General features: G+C 50.0%; 1 protein-coding gene and 1 non-coding gene across 14 annotated transcripts in view; both read right to left on the reverse strand.

Annotated features, from left to right (window-relative positions):
* The window catches only part of Pmca (plasma membrane calcium-transporting ATPase 3), a 283,076-nt gene that overhangs the window by 250,347 nt on the left and 18,357 nt on the right, over positions 1–14,372 (reverse strand). The window lies entirely within an intron of this gene.
* LOC144154009 (U1 spliceosomal RNA) lies at positions 10,388–10,545 on the reverse strand. The gene has a single exon (XR_013319432.1). It is a non-coding gene; the product is annotated as a U1 spliceosomal RNA (small nuclear RNA).

Consider the following 14,372-nt stretch of genomic DNA (forward strand, 5'->3'; position numbering starts at 1 on the left):
CATTGATACCCGCGGTCGTTCAGTCGAAGAATCGGTGGGATTGCATCTTCGAGCATGCTTTTAGAGCGAAGCTGTTTACGGCTAGGGCACCGTGCATACAGGTAAACCTCGATATAACGAAGTTGACAAAAATTCGCAATTTTTCGTTGCATGCAGGTTTCGAATTAAGGCTGGCGTGAATGAAGCAGAAACGAAACCAAAATGCTAGACATCAGTCATGTGTACTCCCTAAAGTTCGCTAAATCAATGCGTTTCTCCAGACTATTTTTTAAAAACAGTTCAAAACAAAAAACAACGGCTCATCAGCGTAGCGGATTCGTTACATCAAGGTTAACCGTCGCAACGCCTTCGTTACAGAGGTCGCCAACACACGGGTTTCAAAGGGACTGGCAATGGGGAATTGAAAACCTTCGTTAAATCCTGGCATTCGTTACATAGAGGTTCGTTACATCTATATTCAACTGTATTTGTTTCGCATCCTCAGAAAATGCGTGTGACAAAGCCAACCTTAATCACGTATATCTGAAGCATGAGGCGTTCCATAGCGCGAGGCGTTCGTGTGCTTGTGTGTTCGCTTTCGTGCTTGCTTGCTTAGGGGCAGGGGAATGCTGCCGATAGAGGCGTCCGGCGGCCCATAAACTTTTATTCTGCCGGCCGAGCAGACGACAGAAAATCAGAAGGAAACCGTTCGCCATCTTGAATCCCACTTTTTTTTTCTAGTCGTAACGGGGAGGCCGCGTAGTCCGGACTCTCGGATCTTGGGGCGTCGAAAATTTCTGTGTGCTGGACGTGCAAAGTCTGCCTGCCTCAACGGTATAGCTGGCCTAGCGCCAAAAAAATTCACACACATCATCATCATCATCATCATCATCTGCTTAAAGATACTGTGACCCGAATTTCCACCACGAACGGACATGTCTACTCCCGGATTCCAGGACGTCTACGGAGATTAAATGACGACGACGAACGGCTATGGTAACAGCCCGACTTCCGTCAAGAGTGTTTCAAAATTGTGTGCCTTCAGCTTCGTAGGTAATCCATCTTTATTAGACTGATTATGAGGTTTCATGCGCCGACGCTACAGAGGCGATGAGGTGCGCCGTAGTGAAGGACTCCGGATTAATTTTGACCACCTGGGGATCTTCAACGGGCGCAGGGTCATCTATACCTTAGAAAGGAATGGGTCATGATTTTTTCTAAAGTAAAACAGCTCGTTTGAAAGCGACAATCGTTTTCGAACCACGCGGGAGATGTTCAGTCAACAAAACCAATGCACAAAAAACAGTTACTTAAAAAAACAGTCGGTAACTGAACCTTGGCTAATTATGCAAACTTGCCAAATTGTAACTGCATATTGCCGGGGCCGCTGTGACACGTACGCGCAGAGAGATGAGAAACCGAGATTGCTTCAGTGCACGCGGCGCTAATTCATCCTTACCTAATCCCCACGTGTGTACGAGCCTTGGGTCGACGTGACGGCATGTGCCTGGCGCGTTTCTTTGTTCTTTTTGGCACTGCAGAGTTGTGGTTTGGGCCAGTTCGTACATGATTGCCGATTTTTAAGAGCCCAGCACAAAGACGAGGGACCGGAACACAAAGAGCACGGTGTTTCTTCTACCGAAACACAAAGAGCAAGGTGTCTCTTCTTTGTGTTTCGGTACTCGTTTTTGAGCTGCGTGCTTAAGAATCGGCATTCTTGGCTCTACGTGACTATCCAGAGCTGTCTGGCAAACGCTTGGTTAACACGTTCTTGGCCAGATGTCGCGGATGTGGCATATGAGTGTATGCAGTTTTCTTCCTCTCCTCCTCTCACGTTTTTTTTTTGTGTTTTTTTTTTCGTGTTTTGTTTTTCAGGAAGGAGGGGGGGGGGTAAAAGGGGGTGCGTGGGGGGGGGGGGGATGCGCATGGGCCAGAAAATGTTTCAGGCTTGCAGAAATAAATTTTAGCACTTGCGTGTAGCACTTGGTGATTTTATTTCAAGCACGTGTTGCCGATGACGGCTGTTTTAGCCTTGCCTAGACTTCTTATCGACTTAAAAAGCCAAGCCTATTCACAACGTACCCCGATTTCGCTTCCACAACAGCAAATACCTTATGGCTAGGTTATGAGGTGAGCTTCGAACCCACGCTGTTCGCGTTGTATACCCAGCAAGCTGCCAACTTGTTCTCAGAGCATACACGCGCGCACAAAAAAAAAAAAAAAAAAAAAGATACACGGTTTCGGTACTCTAAAGGCAGTTCATTGGGAATAAACAGGAACAAGGAACAAGACATCCCCATATTATAGAGTTTCCGCCTTTTTAATAAAGCCAAACAAAATATTGTTTACTTGAGATGGCTAACACTCTTCGGCTGAGTGTCTCAAACCATGTGTATACCTAAAGTTTCCTTGCAACAAGGTCGAGAAGTGGGTTTGTTTGGTGTATACATTCATTATGACGGAACCGCGCAAACTTAAAGGGACTCCGCAACACTTCCAAAAAAACGCTTTCACCGTTTCCTTCGCGTCTGGAAGCACTGCGAAAGCTACAGTTGTCGCCAGCCCGGAGCGGCACTGCGTGATTTACTCGTCGCAGCAGATGCGCCTTCCGTTTCTGCTTTGCTTTTGTGGCTTTCTTTTTGAAGTGGCTACCGAATGCGTTCATTGCTGCAACTGAAACGGCCGCTACACAGATGTAATGACGTCATTCCAGCGGTCGAAGAACGCCAAGACCGGGAAAGAGAGAAAGATCTTTTGAGCAAGTTTCTTTTTAACTTATCTGACGGGCGCAGAGCAGTAATTTTTGGCTGAGGTACTTCACGACCCCCTAATCGAAGTACAGGACGTGTTGGTTGACTACATTCTGTAAGCATTTAAAATTTCGAAATAAGTTGGAAAAAACTGTGGTTGATTCCTCTGTCACAGGAATTGGTAACACACGAAAGTGAAATGTGAAGCGAAATCTGCAGACAAGCGTAATTTTCGGGTCGGCGGATGTCTTGTGGGTGTGTTTGGCGAGCGACGTTGCTGGCGGGTCGTTACGGCAAAAGTGTACTGGCGTCATTTCCGTGACGGATGTGACGTCAGTGAAATCTTGGTGTATTCCGGCATAAAACACTTTCGTGCTAAAATATAAAACCCAAAAACGAACAACCCTAAGTACTATAGCGTACTCTTTAGCACTAAAGATTGCTTCCCCGCAAGAAGACCCTGTGTGCATGGGTGCACCCTTTACAGGCCGCTTGCTTCGTTGTAATGGCGTCATTTCCGCGACGGATATGACGTCATGCGAAATCTTGGTGTATCCGGGAATAAAACACTTTCGTGTTAAAAGGTGTTGCAGGGTCCCTTCAACGGGACAACAGGAGAACCAACACTAGCGCTTGACGAGAACACAACAAAGTTTCCTTCTTCGGCTACCGAACGCTTCGGCTATATTCTCGAGAAAAAAAAGGCGTACAATCCCGTTTATTGTCTAATCAAGATCTGGACCACCGGCCCGCGTTTACGAATGCACCTACCAGAGAGCGGGCACGGCGTGTGCCGCCGAGTCTCAGACGCCCGGCTCCTCGCTGCAGGCCTCACAAACCGAAGCCCGCTGAGGAGCTACCAAAATAAGCGTGGGAATAAGGAGAAGGGAGATGCGCGGAGCAGGGACTAGATTAGCCGGGCACAGGGGCGACGGCGAGGTATACCCGCCGGCTGGAACGCTGCCCAACGCCGACGGTGGAGGAGCGCCTTCTTACAGATGCCGCGTCCGTACTTGCATAGCTGGGCGCCGTGAGCTTCGACGCTCTCATCCTCCCGACGGCATCAACAATGGACGCTGGAATGCGCGACTCCTCCCGTGGCTGACGGGGCGGCCCTCGCTGCCGCTTTTCGCCACCATCTTCCAAACGCCGCCAGCGACCGGTGTATTTAGGGCTCGGCCCCATGCAGTGGGGAAGCGCTGAGCCTGCATACTATCCCAAGGAGAGACCTCATCGAACACTTTCTAAAGCAGCGCACGCTTCTTTCTACCTGGCAGGGAGCGGCTTATCGCTGCGACCCTAACGACGAAGGAACTTGTTAGGCGTCGCGAACTGTGATCAGGTGGAGAGGATACTGATTCAGGATTTTAAAAAAGGCATCGCGAACACCGGAGGCACGGACGAGCGTCCTTAGCCTTTCTCCGTCTCGTGCCCTCTTTATACGACCGAGGCAGACGGGACCAGGAAAAAGCCCTTATCACCACTCTGGCCCTCACATCGATCCAGTATGAATAAAACGAATTGCAACGTGCACTTGTCGTCCGTCGAGACTCGTTAGGACTAACTTTCGCAATTGCCCGTAATGCGCACATTGTTTCATACAGTAATGGAATACACGAACGTCTATAACGCAAGATCTGAAGTACAGCAAGCCACGTCGTTCGTGAGGGTATACTCTCTTTAGTATTCACTTAAGCTTTTTCTCTTTCCCTCTCTCCTCCCCGTCATGGTGTCAATTTCCGCGTAAGTTTAGTTTGAATGATTTGATTGTGGGGGTTCAACGCACCGACACTTGACAGGCGATGAGGCACGCCGTAGGGGAGGGCTCCGGATCAATTTTGACCACCTGGGGATCTTTAACGCGCGTCGAAATCTCGTACACACCGGGGATTTTTTGCTTTTCATCAGAACAACGGCCGCCCCGGACCGTAATCGAACCCGCGTCCTCGTGCTCAGCACCACAACGCCTGAGCCACCGCGGCGGGTGTGTAAGTTTAGTCCCCCCGCACAGGTAAGTTTAGTCACCAACACCGAACCCATTCACCAGTGTGAACGACACAGTCAGGACAGATAACCAGCGTAAAACCCAAGTGCTAATAAACCGCTGCAACGGCGAGTCGATGAGCGCGTTTGAGCACGGCTGAACCGCGGTTAGTGCATGTGCATACAGGAAGTGGAGAGGCGTAGCAGCATGCGCCCCTTGTGTTTGTCGCCGTGCTTTCAGCGCTAAAAAAAAGCATGAAGGCTGCTCCAAACCCATGCCCACGGACCCACGACACACGGGGGCTTTGTTAAAAATGGCAAGGTCACGTTATTCCCGGAGGGGTTACCTGCAGGCGGAGGGTTACAGATCACGCGGATGAACCGACCCTCGAGCTAATTGGAGCAGACAAAACTAATTGCCCGCCATCCCGTCCTGCGAACGTGAATGTCCAGCGAAGCTGTATCAAACACTACACATGCTGATGGAGGGGTATGTTTTATTATTACTTTAGAGTAATGGTAGTGATGATGGCTTTGTGGTCGCTGTGGTAGAGCGTGCTTGGTTCCGCGACCATTTTCGCGACATTCTTGGCCAAGACCAAATCCAAACACGATCTATTCGGCATGGTTGGTTGATTGGGGTTATTGTAGCGTTTCAGTCCAAAGTTATCCCTGTCAAGCGACAAGAACCAGTCCTTGTTGGAGGGTTTCACAATGTCAATATTGAAATCATCGACGATAACCAATGGTGTGATTTGTTTCGTGTCTTACCCTGCCAAGTTTTTTTTTTTTTTTTCGGATAAAGTTCTCAATGTCTGTTTTGGATGTTCCAAGGCTGATATAAACTATGAAAAAATGCATTTTACCACTAGTCTTTACACATCGACACAGTCGGTGATTTCTTGCTGTAAGATTCGGGACAGCAGTACGTATGGTTCAAAAGTCAAATGCTCCTTTGAATAGATTGCTACACCAGATGTTCTTTCCTTAGGGCGCTTTGCACGCGTGATCCCAGTGTGCCCGTTGACTCCGATGCGTTCGCCCGACCAAGTTTCAGCGAATCACAGAAGAGGTACATCTTTGACGATGAAATCATGTGTAACATCGAGGGAATGTGCCCCGAGGCACCGCCCACTGAGAGCAGCAAGTGCAAGCGTGTGCGGCTCGTCGAGTATGGTCTTGCATCGTTTCGTGACCGTTGGGGGGGATGCTGATTTCCAAGTCGCCTAAAATCATCGTGTAGCACGTAGCGGTTCGCAGCTATGGCTCAGAGGTACAGCACTCGCCACGTAAGCACTCGTTTCGTATGCGAGAGGTACCGGGTTCGAATCCACGTACCGCCGGACACCCACCGGTTTTTCCTTCACTTATCCCACAATCGTCATCATCAGCAGTGGAAGTTGGCTTTTCTGCAGTGCGTTTTGTGCTTACACCACAAAATTTTCCGACCAACGAGATGTAAGCTTCGCCGTAAAAAAAAAAAAAAGCGCTCTCTGCAATGCCATACACAGCATCACCGTAGGGCACACAACAGAGGCCGTAGTTTATCTGGTGGTATATACTAGGCCGTAGTTTATATACTAGGCACGACACTGACAGTCCCAAATAATCCTAAATTCGAGATTATATACGCTCAAGTCTGTGCACCCCACGCAACGGTATACGCGGGCATTTCACGGTGTATAGCCTCAAACCACGCTCACCAAGAAAAAAAGGAAAACAAGGCGACCCAGCCAAATTTAATGCGGTGATGAAAGCGGGATAAAATAAAATGCCGTGGTTGGAATGAGGTTAAACTTAGTCTGTCGAGCGATATCTCGGGTTTCGCGATGACAGCCCGCAGTGAAGGCGCACACAATGGCAACCGCAAGACAAAACGCACCCGCTGCTCAGCGCAGTCGGTGCGAACGCGCAGTGTACTTGGATTCACCCAGTGCCTCGTTGTACCATTTACTGGTGGCACGCGCGCCCTTACTGTTAACCCATATCTACTTCCCCGCGACCCTTCTCTGTAACTAACAATCGCTTATACGCTTTCCCTACGCAACCACACAATGCGCTGGCTTGACCTTGGCCCCGAGCTTGAAGGTTAGGTTGACGCTGCGAGGCGTTTCCTGGGTTCGTACCTGAAGTAATAGAGCTTCCGCTTCAAACGAATTTGGTGAACTTGACTCCCTGTTTGCACTAGGCGGAATATTTTTTTCTCCCTCTTATCGCGTTTGAAAAATTTGATGACATTAAATATAGTTTGGTATCTGAAACCGGTGCTCCAAAATATTCCTATCAAATGTTTACTCGTGAATATTTCTTGTTTTTCCGTAAAACACACACACACACACACACACACACACACACACACACACACACACACACATACACAAAATTGCTTTGCATCTATGTCTCTTGCGAGCAGCACCAATAGCAGCAAAGTGAGAGCTTATCTACCGCCAGTTGGAGTTAGTCGTTATTATGCCACGCACACCTGGCTTCCGCTCAGGCCTGATAACTTTTTGCCACCCTAAGCTACAAATAGAGCGATAGCCTTCACGCTACGAGCGCACCTGGCCTGCCTTGTCGTTCTTAAAATATTGGCAGCGCAAAGCGAGCAAGGACGGACTGCACAATGCAGACAGGACGACCGCTCGTCCTGCCTGTTTCCATATAACTAAAAGCATCCCACTAGCACAGCTTCCCTGCAACACATTATCGTTCTTTTTATAGCATTGGCTGTCACAGGTAAGAAGTCGGCTGTTTATAACGTCTATGCCACTGAATTGAAAATGCTGCCAGCGTTCCTTCCGTAAGCATGCTTGGTTTGTAGACGCACAGGTGGCGCATGCTGCCTGTCACCTTGTGACCCTGTTTTGCCTCTACAGATCTTTAACCTTGGCTGTTGTAGATGCCGGCTGCCCATCGCGTCCTCGCCACTATCAACATCCCAGGTCACGGGGCTCGCCTGTAAAGGGGGCTACATAGCAAAAACACTCATGCTGTGGTGAAGACAGAAAAACGGAGTTTCCACCGAGAGAAACTATTAAGAGCGTTGGCTGACAATTTTGTCGATTGCTAGAGGCCGGATTTTTAGGCTCTAAAACGGCGTGTTTCAGGCGCCAAAAATAGTCCGGCAAAACAACGTTTCAAGTCCCCAACGTCGTAAATACAGGCGCCATAATTTTTTACACAAATGCAAAAAATTTCGAAAGAAGACGTGCGCGACCTGCATCTACGGCCGTAAAGCCAAAAATGTTGTTATGACGGCACAAAGGCGCCAACGGTTGAACATAGCCGTTCAAATGTCCCATAAAACTGTTAGAATAATGACGATTTATTTGTTTAATTAAACAAGCGCACTGCTCGCGTTCATTTTCTATGGCCACTGCCGCTTGCTCGCCAGCGTCTGGTATGGTTAAACCGGCATGAAAAGGAATTCTTGAGAGCTGGGAATACTGAATGTCTGCCTAACTCAATTTTAATTACGACACAAAAAAAAAAAAACAGGCACAAAAGATAAACGCAAGCGAGACGACGATTTATCAAGAAATTACACGCTGTACATGATGGCTTTTAGGTAAAACTCCGGCAGCTTTATTCTTACATACACTGATATTATCCGAATTGTTTAGGCAAGACGTCCCATCACTGCCAAATACACTTCCCCGCATTTGGAGAGCACTTTTCAAAAAAGCCGGACAGATTTTCGATGGGAAAGCTCGTTTTAGAGCCCATGGGCAGTGTGAATTTTGAGACGCGAGGAAATTCATCGCCGCTGGCTCTTCAGTACAGGAATGATCTGCTAACAAAGGCGTGTTCGATGCCCAATCGTGGAGTTTAAAATCAGCGTTTTATTTGAGTATGCTTTTAGAAACGAGGATGCGACTGCCCATGCTTGTAGAAATCTGTATGGCGACCAGGCAGAAAGTAGTCTAAGAATCAATGTGAAAATTGTGGAAACAATAGCAAATTACCGCCACCTCCAGATTCTTGGATTCAAAATTGTGCCTCTCGTCACTGAGAATGAGCGTCCCATTCCACGGCTGCTAGCGGTTGTTTTCGGGAGTTGGTTGAACTAAAGAGGACTAGGCTGAACGCCATAGAGCTCCGAACAGTCAGTGCTTCCCGATAACAAAGAATAACGATCCGAGACTCCACCCGAAAGCGATACTTAAGGTTAAATAGTTTTCACGTGGGCGCCAATTTTGACAACATGCCTTTATAAGCATTTGGCACAAACGCCAAAACAGGCATTCGTGGGCAGTATAAAAAACATTATAAAAGCCCTTCGTATCCTCTAATTTATGCTCGTATAATATAACGTGGGCCGATAGGAGCGCAAAGAAAAAAATAGGCATTTGCCTAAAATCCGGTCTTTACTGATAACATATGTAATAATTGGCGCCGGATAAGGCAGAGACTGCGAGGCAAGCCAACACTGGATAATCTCATTACGTTACTGTAATTGTATGGTCACTTTTTCTCAACGCTCGAGCAAGGATTGTTGTGGGTACACAAAATTGGCTCTGGGCTTGAAGTTTCGGAGCTACACGGTGACTATGAAGCACGCCGTAATGTAGCGCTGTGGATTCCTCGAAGAAGCCACCTTCGTTTTTTAACGCGTAGATGGACTCTTTTGCGCAATCGCTAAATCGAAAGAGAGAGAACGCTGCGGCGTAATTTTGCTTATTGCCTAATGACCCCCCTACCCTGCTTACTCAGTACCCCCCAATACTCCTGAAGACTGTTAGTCAAGATGTTAGCTAAAATAAAGATATTTATCAAAACTTAAGCCCCCTTCGCGCGCATTTGGGCCAAAACTTTCGTTGCCATAGCCGAAGGATGACTGCGATTCCAAGAATTACCAGAAATTCTCGTGATACTAAGTGTCATAGGCGCAGACTACGGAGGGAAGAGGGGGGGGGGCAGAGCCTCCCCCTCCCCCTGTACCCTGCCTCCCCCTACTCGCCGAAGTGCAAGTAGCAGTGCTATTACCATGAGGTTTCTTCTGAGTTTCCTGTAACCTTTCATTTGTGGCTAAAAGCTTACTGCATCATTGTTAGCGACGTGCACGGCTTACTTTTACACTTTCCATTTATTCCTTCAAATCATTACCATAAAAGCACAATCGCACTAGAAGCGCCAGCGATGGTTGCGTCATCGGTTTTTTTTATTTGATTTTTTTAACTTTTGACTGTAAACGCCATGTACGCACAAATTCCATTTAAATCCCTGACACAGGGATAAATCATATTTTTTAAAGCGAAGGGCATAGCTTTTATTTTTATTTTTCTAAAGTTAGGGATAGCCTATGCTTAGAAAATGGATATGTTGCTGTATGCTCACCTCACTTTCAATTGATTCGCGTGCTTTTTTGAGCTTGTGAAAAGACTGCAGTTCTCAGCGACCTCTTCGGTAGAGTTTTTTATCAGCTGCTTGTCAAGTGCACGTTGCTCTTCTGTGTCCCAGTATTGTTACTCTTTCCAGTAGGTAATCCTTTCCAGTAGGTAAAAAAACACTCATGGAAATAAAAAACGGGCCATCTCCACTAAGGTGAAGCCTGGTAAGGGGCGAAGCATGCAGTGTATAAGTGCACTCAAAGATTGTAAGTCTCCCTCTTGCCAGACGGCGCGCGCTGATTGGGCGCCGGGGAAACGCCGGTGGGAGGAGCAATCGTGCGCTTGCTGAGGCGGTGGCGCCCTCTGTTGCGTTGAACGGGATGCCCCATCTGTACCAGTTTGGGGTAGTGGCAGAGGTTAACGCAAGCGCAGTGCAATGCCCGCGCCTCGCCCTGGGGGCCCGTCCTCGGTGATCAACGAGGCCCCCGGCACCAGGTAAGTATGTCTTCTTGCTTCGACTGACCACCCGAACCGTCGAGAGCGGGTGGGTGCTTGAGTGTAACACAAATCAAAACCTGTATACAAACAGCTTCTGCATGTGCTTGACGATTTTGAACCGGTTTCATTCATTATACGCTTTTATTTGAGTACGCGTTACGTTCTGGCGCGAGGCGTTGGAAAACGAGTGTCCAGATGTTTAGTACCGTTACTAAAGGAGACGGCGAAAGGGGACGCCGACAGCCTGAGCCGCTAATGTGCTTCGCCCATAAAAAAAAGCTTTTCTAATAATTTACACTTCTTAGTGATGAAGACATCGTCGCTAGCATGTATAGGTCATAAATATATATAATTCCGTCAGTACTGAAAATGAGGCAAAGCCGCAATACTCAAAATCAGAATCAGATTATTGGGCTTAGCGCGCCGAATTCTACACCCGGACTTGAGGCGCGCCGTAGTGGAGGGAACGGTTTGTGCGGAACCATCGCCAATTTACGCGTGGGTATGTGCTAAGGACCTGCAACAGTCACCATCAGTGCCTGTCTGTGCTTCTAGCAAGGTAATCTCTGGCGTGACCGTTTCTTGAAGAGACTGCTCTTACCCGCCTCTCGCTTGGACAACTGATTGCATTAAACACCATTGAAAGCGGTGGAGGTGCGGAAAAGAAAATGCCCGCCAGGTGGGATCCGAACCCACCTGAAGGTCGTGGGTTCGGATCCCACCCGGCGGGCATTTTTTCACTTTCTTACTGTCTCAAAAAATTCTTCATCTGTGTCTATGACCTACCGCATTCTCCACTTTGCTTTCCGAGGTTTTCTTGACTGCCAACCCTTATTTCTGTCTTAATTCGACGAGCCCCTCATTTCCTATTCTGCTTCGCTATATATATATATATATATATATATATATATATATATATATATATATATATATATATATATATATATATTAAGCCCCTTCTTTTTTTACACCATCGCGAAGCCCGAAATAACAGGCGGTGCTTATAGATTCGAAAAGCCTAAATTGCCCGTCCCCCATCACTTTTTTTTCGCAGGCGTATCTCGACAAGACGGGCGCAAAGAATAATGTTTTATTTGGGGAACATTCAAAAGAAAAATAGGTACACACAGCGAACCCACCGCTTACGTATGATACTCATTCACCCTCACTACCATTCGACTTCCTTATACCGCTTGGGCCGCTGCTTTCAGTATCCCCCAGCCGGTCGTCTTCTGTTCTGTTAAGAGGTGTTTAATTGAAAGCTTCATAAATGACTTAGCCACAACGTCAACTCGGACCCTTTCCCACGCGTCTGAAATCCACCATTTCATGGTTGCTCATATAGGGGGTGCTTGGATTCGCATGCAAACATTTTAGATGCGACGCTGAGAGCATCTCTTGTCGGCGGCCCTGTCCTTCCTGCGTGCGTCCGTCGTCGGCGTCCGCACTCTCCTCCGCTCACCCCCTCTCCTCTCCGATAGCGAACACTCTCTCGCGAGGGGCATTGGATTGGATTCGATTGGCTTGGATTTGGATTAAAGTGAATTGTGTTGGATTGTGTTGCGTCATAGCCGCGGCAGACGCACTGGCGCCGGCGCGTGCCCAGGTGAGAGCGAACACTCTCTCTCAACATCTGCGGGTGTGCGGCCCAGCGCGCTCTCACTCCGCCGGTGGGCGGCGCTGCGCGCAGTGCTGCGCATGTGCAGTACTCTCTCTCTCCGCGGTCTCCTCTCCTTCGGGCGCGCTGCGCATATAACCGGTGTGCCGCTCTCCGGCGGCCTTTCGGTCGACGGTTGCTCTCCGCTTGCGCTTGAACCCCCTGTTAAGTTCGGGCTCCGCATGTAATTAATGAAGGCCGCCGGTGGCCCATGTATTGGCGTCGCCTCCGCTGGTGGCTACTTTCCCGTGTCCCTTTCATGTAGCCGCGCGGACGCCAAGTTCGGAGCCGCGGAGAGCTGTTGTGCCCGTCCTTTTGTGTGTCAAAGGATGGGGGCGATTAGCCTGAGTGCCTCTGTCGCGTCGAGGGTGGCAGGGTCATTCGGCATAACAAGCTGACGGGCGGCCAGATGATCGTATCTCTTAGTGTTGAAAGCGCGCGCGGTGTAAGTTTGGAAAATCTTCGACTCCGGCGGCGGGCGCTCTTCGTCGACGGGTCGTTCGCCTCGACGATGGTCGCCTCGGCTGGCAACGTCTCTCCCCGTGGTCTGTTCAGGTGGCCGGCGGCGCCCCTTTAGTCTGGGAGGGAATTAGCAACCCTCATTGTCACGCCGCGCGCGCAGACGCCCGACGTCGTGGGAGGCGTCGCGCGGAGGGAGGTCAGCCGCGCGAGGACCGCTCCGGGTCCTCAGCTTGGCTGTTGTTTGTGCAGATGCCGCCCGCTGAACGTAATGGATGGTTCACTTTAGGCCGCAGATGGCCTGTATTTTCTGGCCGGGTGCAACAGCGTGCGTAGGAAACGTACTTTGAGTGTGTAAGAGAGAGTGTTAGGTCACGTGACCACAGGTGGGGACATGTGTGTGATTGGCTGGTTCCTGTGGCCAATCAATGGTTTCTATTAATTGTTTGAAAGGTTTTTTCTCTCTTTCTTGTACGCCCCCTTTTTGGAGGCGGGGTTTTTGCTATCAAAACCGGAGTGTTGGGTTTTGTCGAGGTCGGTCGAGAGGGGATCTAGTTCAGTATAGATCTCGGCCGAACAGGCTGCTGCTGTCAGAGTGACAATGTAACCGTCACTCTGACCTGATGTAAAGTTGGAGTTTTGTAAATAATGTAAATAAACATAATATCTAGCAAGGAAGGCAGTCCTCATCCCTCACCCGCTCCAAGCATCGGTCGTCGGTCATCGGAGCGAGTCGAGATCGTCCTCTCGGCTCGCGCATCAAAAGAACATCACTATTTCGCCTCCATCAGTTCGCCAAGAAGATGGAGAGGCGAAATTTAACTGGCGCAGTCGACAGGATGACCACGACCATGGGCTGGAGCTGGTGGGGCATTGCGGAGAGACTCCTTCAACGCAAGGTTCGGCTCCGACCAACGACGAGCCAGACTCCAAGCATCGACGGGGCAACACCTCAGCGGGAGGCCTCGCGGGCTCCGGCCCAGGGCGGCGTAAGCCGCGGTTCAACGGGGCGACACCTCAGCAGGAGGCCTCGTGGGCTCTGGCCCAGGGCGGCGTAAGCCGTGGTTCAACGGGGCGACACCTCAGCGGGAGGCCTCGCGGGCTCCGGCCCAGGGCGGCGTAAGCCGCGGTTCAACGGGGCGACACCTCAGCGGGAGGCCCTGGGGGCTTCGGCCCAGGGCGGCGTAAGCCGCGGTTCAACGGGGCGACACCTCAGCGGGAGGCCTCGTGGGCTTCGGCCCAGGGCGGCGTAAGCCGCGGTTCAACGGCGCGACACCTCAGCGGGAGGCCTCGTGGGCTCTGGCCCAGGGCGGCGGAAGCCGCGGTTGAACGGGGCGACACCTCAGCGGGAGGCCTCGTGGGCTCTGGCCCAGGGAGCACGGCCCCATCCCAGCGGCGAGAGCGGCGCATCGGGTCCACGAGCTGCTGCACCAGCGACACTGCGACCCGGCCGAACCCGGAGCGGGCACAGGTGGGCCCTGACTTACTTTCTCCGGGTTTACCATGGCCACTTTGCTAACGGGATGTCGCGGCACCGACCAGAAGGTTAGTGCCATTGTGCTCGAAATTGAGGAGTTGAGAGCTGAATTAGCTCTCAAAAATGCCCAGCACGCTTTGGAAAAAGCAAGGCTAGCGGGTAGCAGGGGCGCGGGTAGCCCGTCCGTGTGGACGGCTGAGGAGCTTAGCGCTCAATTAGCCCAAGGGAGAGCGGAGATC

This window comes from Haemaphysalis longicornis, unplaced genomic scaffold (genome assembly GCF_048455015.1).
Source record: "Haemaphysalis longicornis isolate Haplotype H1 unplaced genomic scaffold, Haemaphysalis longicornis Haplotype H1 scaffold_9, whole genome shotgun sequence".
NCBI classification, from domain to species: domain Eukaryota; kingdom Metazoa; phylum Arthropoda; class Arachnida; order Ixodida; family Ixodidae; genus Haemaphysalis; species Haemaphysalis longicornis.